We start from the raw sequence: 13,333 nt of genomic DNA, 5'->3' as shown, positions 1-13,333 counted from the left end.
AGGCCTGATAGAATAAACAGCCAGGTGATAGACATCATTAACATTCTGCCTGTTTCATTCTTGCCATCATAAATGCCTCAAGATTAGAGGAACCCTGAAGATAAAAGATAGGCACTAGGACAACTATTAGTTACTAGAGAAATCCAGGAAGCTGGTCAGATATGAAAACCCACATTCTGGGTATTTTCCTCCCCTTTTTGAAGGAGAGTGGGAGCAAATTTGAAAGGCAGTAACTGAAACCAACATAAGAATTTAAGATCTTAGTGTCTCCTTTGGATCCGAACTCCCTATGCTTTTTTTCAAGTGTCTACTATTTTCTATCTGATTTTTTGATGTTCCTAAATAAATGCCTTATCTGAATTATACTATTTGTCCTCTCTTACACCTCAGTTTTCAGTTGCATGTGACAATATGCTACTGACAGAGATCTCATCATAAAAATAATGTTTTTATCTCCTATTCAGCATGAGTGATTGTTTCTAACTCTCATTGTCATAGTGGTACTTTCTCTGTCCTAATTGCACTCTCCCACTATTTTTGGCAAGCTTCCTACCATATACTGGTCCTCCTGGTCATCATCTTCATTGTCTTTGGATGTTATTACCATTCTGTCTTATATATGTGTGTGTGTGTGTGTTGTGTGTGTGTGCGTGTGTGTGCATGTGTGTGCGTGTGTGTGTGCGTGTGTGTGTGCAACAAAAATGTGTCATCATTCTAAGTCTATTCCTTTACCTCTGACTCATTTCACTCAGCATGATGTTCTCCATATGCATGCATGTACAAGCAAATTTCATGACTTTATTTTTTCCAAACAGCTGTGTAGTATTCCAATGTGTAGATGTACCATAGTGATATGGATGATACTCCTTCAGTAACAATATTGAAAAGCACATGTATGAAAGGAAAAAAAAAAGGAAGAGAAACAAAATGTGTCTGTCATAGAGGCAAGAGAGATTGCAGTGAGTAGGGTGGGAGATAAACAGAGACATTGGTGGAGGTAAATGTGCACTGGTAAATGGATGGGTGTTAAACATTATATGACTGAAACTTAGTCTTGAATATCTTTATAACTGTATTTCATGGTGATTCAATTAAATAACTTACTTTATTAAAGTAATAAAGAAACAAATATATTTTTAAAAATTTAAAAAGTAAATAATTAAATAGTCTCAGACCAAAAAGGAATATTTTTATATTTTTGCTATTGTTGTGACTACCTTATTGCAGAAGTTACCTTATAAGACATATAGAGGAGATGGCAGCCCTGAAAAGCAATCTCCAGTTTCCCTTTCTACCCATCTCCTTACTCACCCAGGGACCTGCCAGGGAATGATTAGAATTGTTGAGTCCCTGCATGAAGCAAACCTCATGTCTTAACAGCTCCATGTGGCAGCCATCAGAGAGCACCTGAAGGGAAACTTGTTCTCCTGACATGGAAAATGATGCCTGCCACCATCTTATTTTTCCAAGAGTCTTGAATTTATGCTAGAATGAGGAAGCATTCTTTGTGGGAAATGAAAGATGCTCCCAAATCCTACCCAGGCTTTCAATATTCCTTGCTTTTTTCCCAAGAAAAGGGTTTCAGGGGACTAGTGAAATAACATAATTTCATTTAGGAAAGTAGAGAAAGAAAGACAAGTGAAGTACATAAGTTTATTTAGGAAATAAAAGAAAAGACAGAAGTGTCCACAGCCTTTGCTAGAGTGGCTAAATAAATAAATAAATAAATAAATAAATAAATAAATAAATAAATCGCCAGATTATATTTTGGCGGACAGGGTATGCATGACCAATTTCCTGAGTTTGAACTTTTATTATTATTATTGTCATTATTATTATATTATTATATTATATATTATTATTATAATTATCATTATAGTTTTTGTTGTTGTTGTTGATTTGGGGGCCACACCAAATCTAACACCGAGTCTAACTCGACTCTGCACACAGAAAGTGCACTTGGAGACTCCCTAAGCAGTGGTCCTCAAACTATAGCCCGCAGGCCACATCTTAAATTTGTTCCCATTTTGTTTCTTCACTTCAAAATAAAATATATGCAGGTTGCATAGGAATTTGTCCATATTTTTTTCTTACTATAGTCCTGCCCTCCAATGGTCTGAGGAACAGTGAACTGGCTCCCTATTTAAAAAAGTTAGAGGACCCCTGCAGTCCAGTAATTTTTTAATCCCATATGTGATGCTGGAACTAGAATCCAGATGAGCTACTCAAGCAATATGAATGAGTTTGGAATTCTTTATAAAAATGGGAGCTAATCAAGCTTTCCTTGGTTCAAAGCACTCTAACATCAGGTGGTCCATTCTTGTCCATTGTATAAGAATTCCTCAGACCTCACTTCCCAGGGATCCATTCTTACCCTAACCCTTGAATTCAACAGCACAAAAACCTTGCCCAGTCTTTGTCTCAGAGGCCTTTTTGCCTTTGGGCTGTTTTAGTTTCCAGGCCATTTTTACTGAAACAAATTACCAGGACTATCCATATCTCTCTGCTTGCAGTGCTATTCCATTAACATTATAATTGTATAGTAATGTGGATGAAAATATTCGGAGTCCTTAATATATCTGTAGATCTGGTAAGAATGTCTTAAGAAAAAAATAAAATTTTATTTCTTGAAATTTCTAATGACATTTTGACCAAAGATCCAGCAATATTATTGAAGGCAGATACCTCAGGTAATGCCTTATTCAAATTAAATCCTTCATCAGATTTTTTCCTCCGGCTTCTAGTCTTTGAGGATATTTTTACTTTCTCCTGAGTAGCATCAGATCAAGATGCCATATTGTGACTTTTTATATTAATGTGGAGAAAATATCTTATTTCTTCTCAGAAATTATTATACATATTACACTAGCCTCATATATTGCAATTTTATTATTATTTACATTACTATTTTATTTAACCACTAAACACCATATTGCCCCATTATTAAATGTTTAAATCAGTCATACAGCTTTGATTTTTCTTTCCCTTCAAACTATTCTTTGGTTCATTCACTATATTTTGCATTTTATACATGTAATTTTATGAATATATATATATATATGTATATATTAGGAGTTACAAAGAAGAGTCTTAGTTTCCCTTTCCCATAGTTCCAATTGCCCCCATAAAACACACATATTCCCAAGTTCCTGTTTTACATGTTTAACTTACTTATAATTTCCAAAAACCATGAAATTTGGTCCCAGAGCTTAGGTTCACCTGGAAACTAAAACAGTTGAGAATAATTAAGGCAAATGCTTAGACCACCCTGTGTGATCCTTGCATTCTCTGAAACATTCTTGCAACAGAAATGCAAAGAGGCCAATTTTCTTTTAAAAGGGCCTACACAAAAGCTCCTTATCTTTAACTATCCTTCATTCTCTGAAACATTCCTGTCACTCAATCATACAAAGACCCAATTTTTCTATACTTCCTGGCCCCTTAAAAAGAGTACTCTATTTAATTTAGTCTTAGACAAATTCCTCCCCTGTTGGGAAATAGCAATCCCTTTCTAATCTGCATTCCAATAAAATTTTTCTTTCTAATTTTGGATCCCAGCATGTTTATTACTTTATCTTTTTCTTCTTCAAAATATTGAAAAAATAGGGAACCATGTACCAACACAGAAACCTGCCCTCACTGCTCCTGCATCACTGTTTTTGGTCTTAGTCAAGTATAGTTTTAGGTACTAGGGAAGGGAGTAACGGAAATTTTCTATATCTTAATTGTGTTGACTGTTGAAGTGGTTGGACATTGGATTGTGTGCTTGTAATCAGTTAATTTTACTGCATGAAACCTAGTCCTCTAAATAGCTGAAGAAAAATCTATTACAAATTTTATTTGGGACATTTTATATTTTATGTATAAAGTCATAATTAATGCAATAGAAAATAGTTATTTCTTCAGTACTACTGAGAAAGATATAAATATTTCTCATTAGTATTTTGCTCTTAAAACATTAATTCAATTATTATACATACAGTACATGCTTTCTGTACAACAGTTTGATTATCCACAGCCTTGGTGAAAAAGTTAATTTACAACAATACCAAAATGTTTCCTGGATCTAATTGTTATCTTTACCCATTGAAGAATATTTCAGACTTTTTCTTTATGTTTCTACATTGTATATAGATGCCTTTTGTTTCTATTATATTCAATAATGGACAGTTATATTAGTGCAAAATGAATTTATTGCCAAGTTTATGGATTAAAGGCATTAACTGTAGGTATTATTATTAAATATAGTATCTTTATAATTATTGATCATGATAGTGCTAATTATAATAACATCAAAATAATTTAGTAATATATAGTAATTAAATACTATCTAGCAACAGTAATAATTATAGTTATTAATTAAATTATTGTAATTATTTCATTTGTAATATTAATCATAGTTAATGATAATAGTATTAATGATGATTAATTATGTAGGTATTAATAATCATTAAATGTATTGATTAATTATCAAAGACCGGGACCAGAGTGGTAGCACAATGGTAGAGAGTTTGCTTTGCATGCCACTGACCCAGGACAGACACAGGTTCGATTCCGAGCATCCAACATGGTCCTTGAGCCAGGAGCAATTTCTGAGCACAGAGCCAGGAGTAACCCCTGAACACCTCCGGATGTGGCCAAAACAAACAAACAAAAAACCCAAAAAATTATCGAAGACCATTAACTAACCTTTAGCAACCTCTCTCCTAACAGTACTCGAGTAAGATTGGAAAAAAAGTCTATAAAAGTCAACTTAGAATGAAAAAGGAGGGCACATGTATTTTGCCTCTATACATTGTGCCCTAGCCTATGTCTCCTGCATCTCCCCTTCTAAGGAGTGTATTTTCATACTCTGGTTTGTACTCAGGTCTGTACTGGGACTATCTCAGTTGGTGAAAATTGCACTCATGCACTCCTTGGACACATACATGCACATGGTGCCCATGTTCTCTGAGGTGAGGACTTTCCCACTCTCATGCTAGGTTGTATACCAGGACTCTTTCCACCTTTGGAGAAGCTTGTCTTCTCTCTTGAGCATGTTGCTCTCTCTCTTTTCCACTTCCTCCCCATCCTCAGAATTAAAACAAAACAAAACAAAACAATATAACACAAAACAAAAATTTTGTTTTACTTCACTGCTCTATCTCCAGAAATTTTTTTCTGTAAGGGAAGACAATGAATCTGAAAGACCTGGACAAGAACTGGGACTGACAGGACTGACTACTTTCCTTGCCAAAGCAGGGTCCACAGTCCTAGATTGTCCCAGACACTACCCCGAGTAGCCTAGTTGGGTAAAGAGAAAGTGGTAGTTTCTCTCCTAAGGACTGCTGCCTCTCTCCTTCCCACTTCACATAGGTCACTAAGGAACTTTCCCCCACTGGCATCATTTGAATGCTTAAAATATTGCTTGTAGTTTAAATTAATGGGCCTGGATCCTGCCCTACTGTCCAGAACTCTTTCTTCTTTTCCCACGTATGACATCCTCATTCCTTCCCTTGATGCCTGGTCTAGATGATGACATCTTAGTACAGTCTATTGCTGTTTGCCAGATTCCATTTTAGGCTGGCCTGATTTTGCCCTATGTTCTTCTTTCTCCAGTTTACACTCCTAATCGGAAATCTGCATCTAGAATACTGTTGTTACCTGTGTCCCCTTTCTAGAACTGTACCCCAACAATTTCCTGTCATCTGGGTGTTCATAGTCTCTGAACACAGCCACATATATGTGGGTTGATCTCTGTTTTGCCATCTGTTTGAGCATAGGTGAGGGAGAAAAGAGAGTTTCCTTATTATGTGCTCCCTTTTATCCTTCCATCTCCCACCCTTAGTCATATTTTACATATTTTGACTACATGCATTTTCAGAGCAAGATTTTATATGATTCACTAAATTAACTACTTCACCTACCTCTACTTCTGTAGAAGGGAGCTTATACCTTCTATCCCCACCATACAGTTAAATAGCTATGGGTAAACCAAAGAATGCTTTATTACTAAGACATGTACCCTCCTTGGTTTAATATGCATCAGACTATGGAGAGTGTACTATCTTTAGAGCACTCAAATACAGACTACTTGAAAAATAATGTCAAATAGAGCCTTCATATTTTATTTTGATGATATTACAGAGGAAGCAAACTTTAACCTATAAATCTGAAAGCTATCTGAGTCTGAGAGTAACTTTTATGTAAGACATAATTAACAGAAAAATCTCATACAAGTTTATTTAATATGGATTCTATATAATATGAAGTAAATACCCAAAAATAATAAGACATACTTGGATAGATGGAATTATGGGAAAGCAATTAATGTATGTGTGAAGGATGAAGGAAGTAAGACTATTTTTGACTGAATATTTTTGTAGCAAATTGTCTAGGTCTCAACCTTGATAATAATATTATTATTTTCCTTCTGGTATAGGAAGAACATATTTTACAAAAATATTTCATTTTCTGAGAGAAGAGAAGGAAGGTTGGAATGATTTTCTTCTACGCACTATCAAGTGGAAAATTATGAAAAAGTTTTTTATATAATTTAATATCTATTTCAATTATTGAGCCAATTAGTAGAGTTTGTATAAATTTGTGCTATCTGTAAATTTGAATAGCATGCTATATAGCTGAATGTGACACCAAAATTTATAGGGTAATATATATTGATATATTGATATATATTATATATTGATATATTATATATCAATATTCTATGTTGATATATAATATATCAAGCATTTGTTTCTGCAATCATTTCATATACCAGAACTTAAATAAATATATTATGCTTCGAGAATATATTTAAAAATTAATTTGCCTTTCAATATAATAGCACTTATTATTGCTTGTGATTGTAATGACCACTCTCACACATTTTACATGTTCAATTATGCATTAAGTTTAGCAAATTATTTATCATAAATTGCATGTAGTTATAGCTAAGTATTAAAGTTCTAGAAACTTACACTTGAATGAATCCTGACTTTCATTCATAAACTTTACTATCTTGTATAAGGCATTTAATATATAGACGTTAATCAGCAATAATCTGAACTATCCCAAAAGAAAATGAATGGTCACTGATAGTTCTCAGGTAGTCCGATCTTGTCTGATACCTCTATGGCACTCTTAGAAATGAATGGGATTCTTCTTTGTAAAAAAAACTTTATCAGTCTACTCTACCCCCTATATACTCCAACTGAAGCATCCCATCTCTGTTACTAAAATCAAAGTAGAACAGAAGTTAAATTCCTTCAAATGCATTCAAAAACAGGATTGAAAAGTCTGGGTCTTTCTTTAGGAAAGGAGGTTGAGCAGTGCCCTCCACAACAACCCTGCCACTGGAAAAGCAAGCATTTTTCACCCACCACCACCATCTTCCTGGCAGAAAAAAAAAAGCCCAGCACTTTAATCAAGCTCCAGAAGAAAATAATGGTCACAGATATTTTCCAGGTAGTCTGATCCTAACTGGCATCTCTGTGACTTTCTCAAAAGTTGGCTGGAGAAGATTCCCCTTTCTTCATGAACTGTATCAGTCTAATGCAACCCCCTACACCCACTGAGAGAAATGGTCTAACTCCCAGATTTAAGATTATCAAACATTCAAGCCACCCATTTGCTTTAGATCTATATATCTTGGACTGTATGGCTATAAACATGTGGCCATGCAACACCTTAATATCTTATACTGTATGTCTAGTAGTTTCACAGGAAATATGTAATGTACCAAACTTAAACCTCAGTGAGCCTAATCAGTAACAAAGATGGCTAAATTAGCACAAACCACAGCACAGTAAGTCCTTAGACAATGACATCAGTAACATCCTGGATATATAATCATTTCCCAATGGACCCTTGTTGAGTTTGATAATTCCATTTGACATTATGTTTTAACAAGAAATAGGAAATAAATCTATGCCTGCATGGAGTCAGGCTATGGTTGAAGGTGGCAGACTAGAGACACTGGTGAAAGGGAAGGTCATACTGGTGGTGTTTTGGATGTTTGAATATTTAATATATAAAATGAACAACTTGGTCAATCCTAGCATTGCAATAAAATTGGGGAAAAACTGAAAAAAATTATATCTCTACTGCTATCTTTTAAAATTTTGGCTAATATGCATAAATTATATATTTGGATTATGACATTAATTGCAAGTGATTTTAGTTCATTAAGAATATTAGGGACCGGAGAGATAGCACAGTGGTAAGGCGTTTGCCTTAGATGCAGAAGGACGGTGGTTCAAATCCCAGCACCCCATATGGTCCCCCGAGCATGCCAGGAGCGATTTCTGAGCATAGAGCCAGGAGTAACCCCTGAGCACTACTGGGTGTGACACCCCAAAAAAAGAGAATATTAGACTGGCATTTGTGAAGTACTAGTTTCAAACCCTGACACCACAAGAAGTAAATGATACTATACTTTCAGCATTTTATAATAGCACCAGTTAATTTTAAGTAAAATAGTTATTTTCTTTCTTTTGGGTTTCTTTTATTGGGGGGTCACACCTGGCAACGCTCAGGGGTTACTCCTGGCTCTACACTCAGAAATCGCTCCTGGCAGGCACGGGGGACCATATGGGATGCCGGAATTCCAACCACCGTCCTTCTGCATTCAAGGCAAACGCCCTACCTCCATGCTATCTTTCTGGACCCCAAATAGTTAATTTCTTAAAGAATTATTTCAGTATAAATACCTTCCCTAAACAGTTAAATTCTGACAAGACTGTTTCTCTATATGGTAACATATTAGTGTTTCTCTATATTCCTATAACAATATCCCAACATGTTTTACCTAATCAAGGGTTATATACCCTATCCCCTAAGAGCTGCAGGATATTTTAGTGGAGTCACATGTGAAAGCATGTAAGTGGAGAACTTCAGTTTTAACTAGGGGGCAACCTAGACAAGAAGGAAACATGGGGGAAGGAACTATGCACAGAAAAAGTTTGAGAAAGACTAATCAAGAAGTCATAAATTTCTCTGAAGCATCAGATACCTCATTTTTTCTCATATAACTGTTCAACTTCTCTAGACTTTAGACAATGTCTATTCTTCACTAAATTGAAGATGATTTTATCTGATAAAAAGAAGAAAAATAAAAGATTAGCCAATTTTGTTTGTTTTTGTCGATTCTTTTAGTCACAATAAATGTACCTAATAGTGAATTTGTTACAGGTTGTCCAAATCATTATTTCAGGAAGAATGCAGGCATTGTATCTCAGTTCTTGTCACTCTGATCAAGTCAAACATTCTCAGGAGAAAGAAAATGTAAGAAATTTCATAAACATATACCAAAGAGAGAATTAAAAATATAAAAGGAAAGAATGCACTCAGAAAAATAAGTAAAAGTTCTCATGTCCATGTAAAAATACAATGTGATTACTTTCCTTCAGTTAAGGCCAAGTCAGGTTCTATCTCTGGCAGCATCATTGCAGAAGGTCCCATAATTCACTGCAGAAGTTATTCCTGAGCACAGAGTAAAACATGAGCACTGCCAGGTGTGTCTCCAAAACCCAAACCAAAAATTAACCAAGTTATATTAGGTTGCGTTTCTATTGTATACTTAATGCTGAAGACATCAGATAAAATTTGAATTGCCAATGAATCTTTGCTTCACAATACTTGCTACTGAATGAGGGAGAAAGACATTTATATCTATTCAAATAGGAATAAATATTCAAACTGAATAAATTCCATGTAAAAGCGTATCACTAATTAATCTGACAAATATCTATTTCCCCCAGTATATCGCATCCTATCTATCTTTAAGTGTTCTTACTGATGTAAACATTAAGATGCCATGCATGATACAGGTCATTCTCCCTTCAGAAATAATAGTGGCACATACTGAATTGGGGAAAACAATTCACTGTCTACAGAATCGAGGAGGCTGGAATTAAAGATCGCACAGCTCCTTTATTCTAATAATATTACAAATGTGGAAAATTGACCCAGCAAGCCCCATGTCCTCCGAAAATGTTTTCATCTCAGAAAAACACCTGGTTATGTCATTTAAATATTTAAACTAAAAGTGTTTGGTACATTAGTATTACACATTGTTAGTATAAAAAGAAAATAAAAAAATTAAATATTTATTTTACAGTCTGTAACAGAGGGAGAATAATTTTGAAGACATGCCAAGTAATTCAGAATTGCAGTTATAAGACAGTGTTTCTCTATGGCAGCTTTCAGCAGATGGATACCAGCATATGCGCATTATGGAGTGATTAATTGAATGACCAAGGACTGTGTTTGTTAGAAGTTCAAAGGAAAGAGAATAGAAAAGGTATTTGTCAATTAAATCCTCCTAGTATTAATGCTTGTACAATTTCTTAGAAATAGCATTTATTCATAAGAAAGTCATAATCATAATTATAAGCATTTGTAAACAGTTTGGTAGTTATTTAAATTAATTTCTATGACATAAATGGAAAACTTCGTTTACTATGTTTCAAGTAATAAAAAATGCCATATCAAAAACCAATGAAATGGACACAACTATCTTCTAGCTCTCAGATGATTTATACTTGTAATAAGCGTGGTTATTCTTATATTTCCTGATAAAAAATTGCATCTTTCATTTCTAGCCTCACACTCACATTAGAGTCATGATAATATAGCCACCTGATAGATTAATAATAACTCAATATGAAAGGCTAAGATATATAACTGGCTGATTGTAAGGGATTTTACCATGGTTGTTCAGAGAAACTGTTCTTTTGAGTAGAAAAATGTAAAGTAAAATTTCACACCTTCTGTTTTTTCTTAAAATAGAGTGAAAAATCTTTAATCAGAAAATAGTTAATTTCATTTTCTTTTTCAAAGCCTAAATAATTTTACCATCAAATGTTTTATTATCCAGTTTTAGAATAAATTATTGAAAACAAAATAGAATCCTTTGCACCCAGTGAAATAGCACAGTGGGTAGGGTAGGCCTTGAATGTGGCCAACATGGGTGAGATCCCTGACATCCAATATGATCCCCGGAGCCTGCCAGAATTGATTCCTGAGCTCAGGGCAGGCATAACCCATAGGCATAGCTAGATATGGTCCCCAAACCAAATATTTTTAAGTTTTTCTTTAAATTTCTAATAACTACATTTTTAGATTATATGTTTGCAATGCTAATAACTTTTTAATGTAAATAGTTATTGCATCTCACCATGACCAAAGTGTTCAATATTCTCTAACATTATATTTAAATTACATTTTATTCACTGTTTCATTAATCCACAACAGGCTGTCTCCTGCTTGTAATCTCAATTTTGTAATTAAAGGCCAAATGTTTATTCAATACTGTATATTTCATTGTTTTGTTTCTTTTACACATAAATGATTGAGATAATGTCATGTTATGCCAAGCATCTGAATTATTTTTTGTGTATCATTATTATCCCAACTATCATCAATTTGCAGCAAATTGTATAATTTCATCTTTTACCTAGCTAAATAGTATTCCATTTTATATTCATGCACATCTATTTTGATTCATTTGTTATTGGGGATTTGGTTTGTTTCTATTTTATTTTGAATGAAAATTATTTTATATCTAATGAGGTTATTAGGAAATATATTTGCTTGCAGATAAGTGAAGAGCAAAGCTACTTTCAAAAGAATGGAAAGAAAAAAATAAAAAGGAAGAAAAATTAAAAAAAGAAAAGTATGTACATTGTCAAGCAAATTTTTGAAAATTATTGTATCTCCAATGAAGTCATTAAGATAATGGCAGAAGGTTTAATACACTCTTGTTATTAGCTGTCAATTCTACTATTTCATTTGTTCCCAAACATTAAGTGACCTTAGTTACACATTAGCATCTAAATTGGCGTGTTTCCATAGGAATTACAGCATCAAACAAATGAAACTGTCCATAAATTCAAATCATTATTACTGTTGCTGAGACTTTTGTGGAGTGTGTTCTCAGCTGCTAGGTCTCCTGGAAGTAGGAGAATGTGGGGAAGAGGCTGTCTGCACTCACTGCAAACAAAAAAAATAGCCCAAATATTGGCATACCTAAAGTTTGATCAGACTGGTGTCTCTGCAGAGACTCGAAGAGGAGTGAAGAGTTAGATCCACAGGCAAAGTTGCAATTATGGGTGATGATGTAACAGGCATGGGTTTGGTATGGTGGAGTCTTGGCCAGCAAGCTCTTGCCAAAATTGACAGTTTCATCTGCACGGCCATTGTACCCATGATTTTTCATGACTTGGTTTACATCTCTTTCAAGTAAGTGTGAATCTAAGAAGCTGCAATAGATATTGGTATGTACACATGGAATTTTTTTTTCTTGCTTACATAAACAAATCTCTATGGTATTTTACAGGGAGGCTAAATCAGGCAGAATACCCCACCAACAGTAAATGAAATTTCATTGTTTTCCCTCAATAACATATTGAAGTCATTATTATTGAGGAACAATGATTTAAACTATTTCTCAAATAAAATTTTATTTATATATAGTCCCAATACCACACCCACCATGACAGTGCCCACTCTTCTTATTAATATCACAAGGATCCCCTTTGCACATTTTATCTACCTTGGAAAAGGGTTCAGTTCTCTAGACAACACTCCAGTTCTGTTGCTTTAGCTATTTATTGTTCTCTTACTATTAATTTCACTTATCACTACATTACAACAAACACTGGTTGTTTCCAATCTTGATACATAATAGTATCAGAGGTTTGAGATACCTTATTTTCATCTTCATTTGCATTTTCTTGATAATAACTTATGGTTATAAGAACTTTCATATATATATATATATATATATATATATATATATATATATATATATACATATACTGGCTGCCTACATATTCTCTTCTAGGAAGTATCTAATCATCTCCTTCCTTTATTTTTTTTTTTTTTTTTTTTTTTTTTTTTTTTTTTTTATTTGTTTTTTTTTTTTTTTTTTTTGGTGCCTTTACTGTACCTCCTCATTCTATACAGTCAGTGTAAAGCACACAGCCTGTGGTAAGAATTGGGAGGCCTTATCTTATCTTTTATTTATTTTATTTTTTTTTTTCTTTTTCTTCAGGGCAAATTAAAGTTGTTTTTTTTTTTTTTTTGTTTGTTTGTTTGTTTTGTTTTGTTTTTGTTTTTTTTTAAAATAAGAATTCATTTAAAGGACAAAATTAATTAACATAATGAGGCAAACCAACACAACACGATATAACAACACAACATAACATATAATATAATTGCTATAATAATAATACATATAAGTCAAAAAAAGCCTCCGACCAAAAAAAAAAAAAAAAAAAAAAAAAAAAAAAAAACCACAATTTTTTTTTTTTTTCATAATGGCTTACATATCTTTCACTATAATATTCCG

The 13,333-nt window shown here is 33.6% G+C and overlaps 1 pseudogene; it reads right to left on the bottom strand.

Annotated features, from left to right (window-relative positions):
* Positions 1 to 12,890: 12,890 nt before the first annotated feature.
* Positions 12,891 to 12,989, bottom strand: LOC125999897 (uncharacterized; annotated as a pseudogene).
* Positions 12,990 to 13,333: the final 344 nt, after the last annotated feature.

This window comes from Suncus etruscus, chromosome X (genome assembly GCF_024139225.1).
Source record: "Suncus etruscus isolate mSunEtr1 chromosome X, mSunEtr1.pri.cur, whole genome shotgun sequence".
Taxonomy (NCBI): Eukaryota; Metazoa; Chordata; class Mammalia; order Eulipotyphla; family Soricidae; genus Suncus; species Suncus etruscus.
This window is presented reverse-complemented; position numbering and strand designations above follow the sequence as displayed.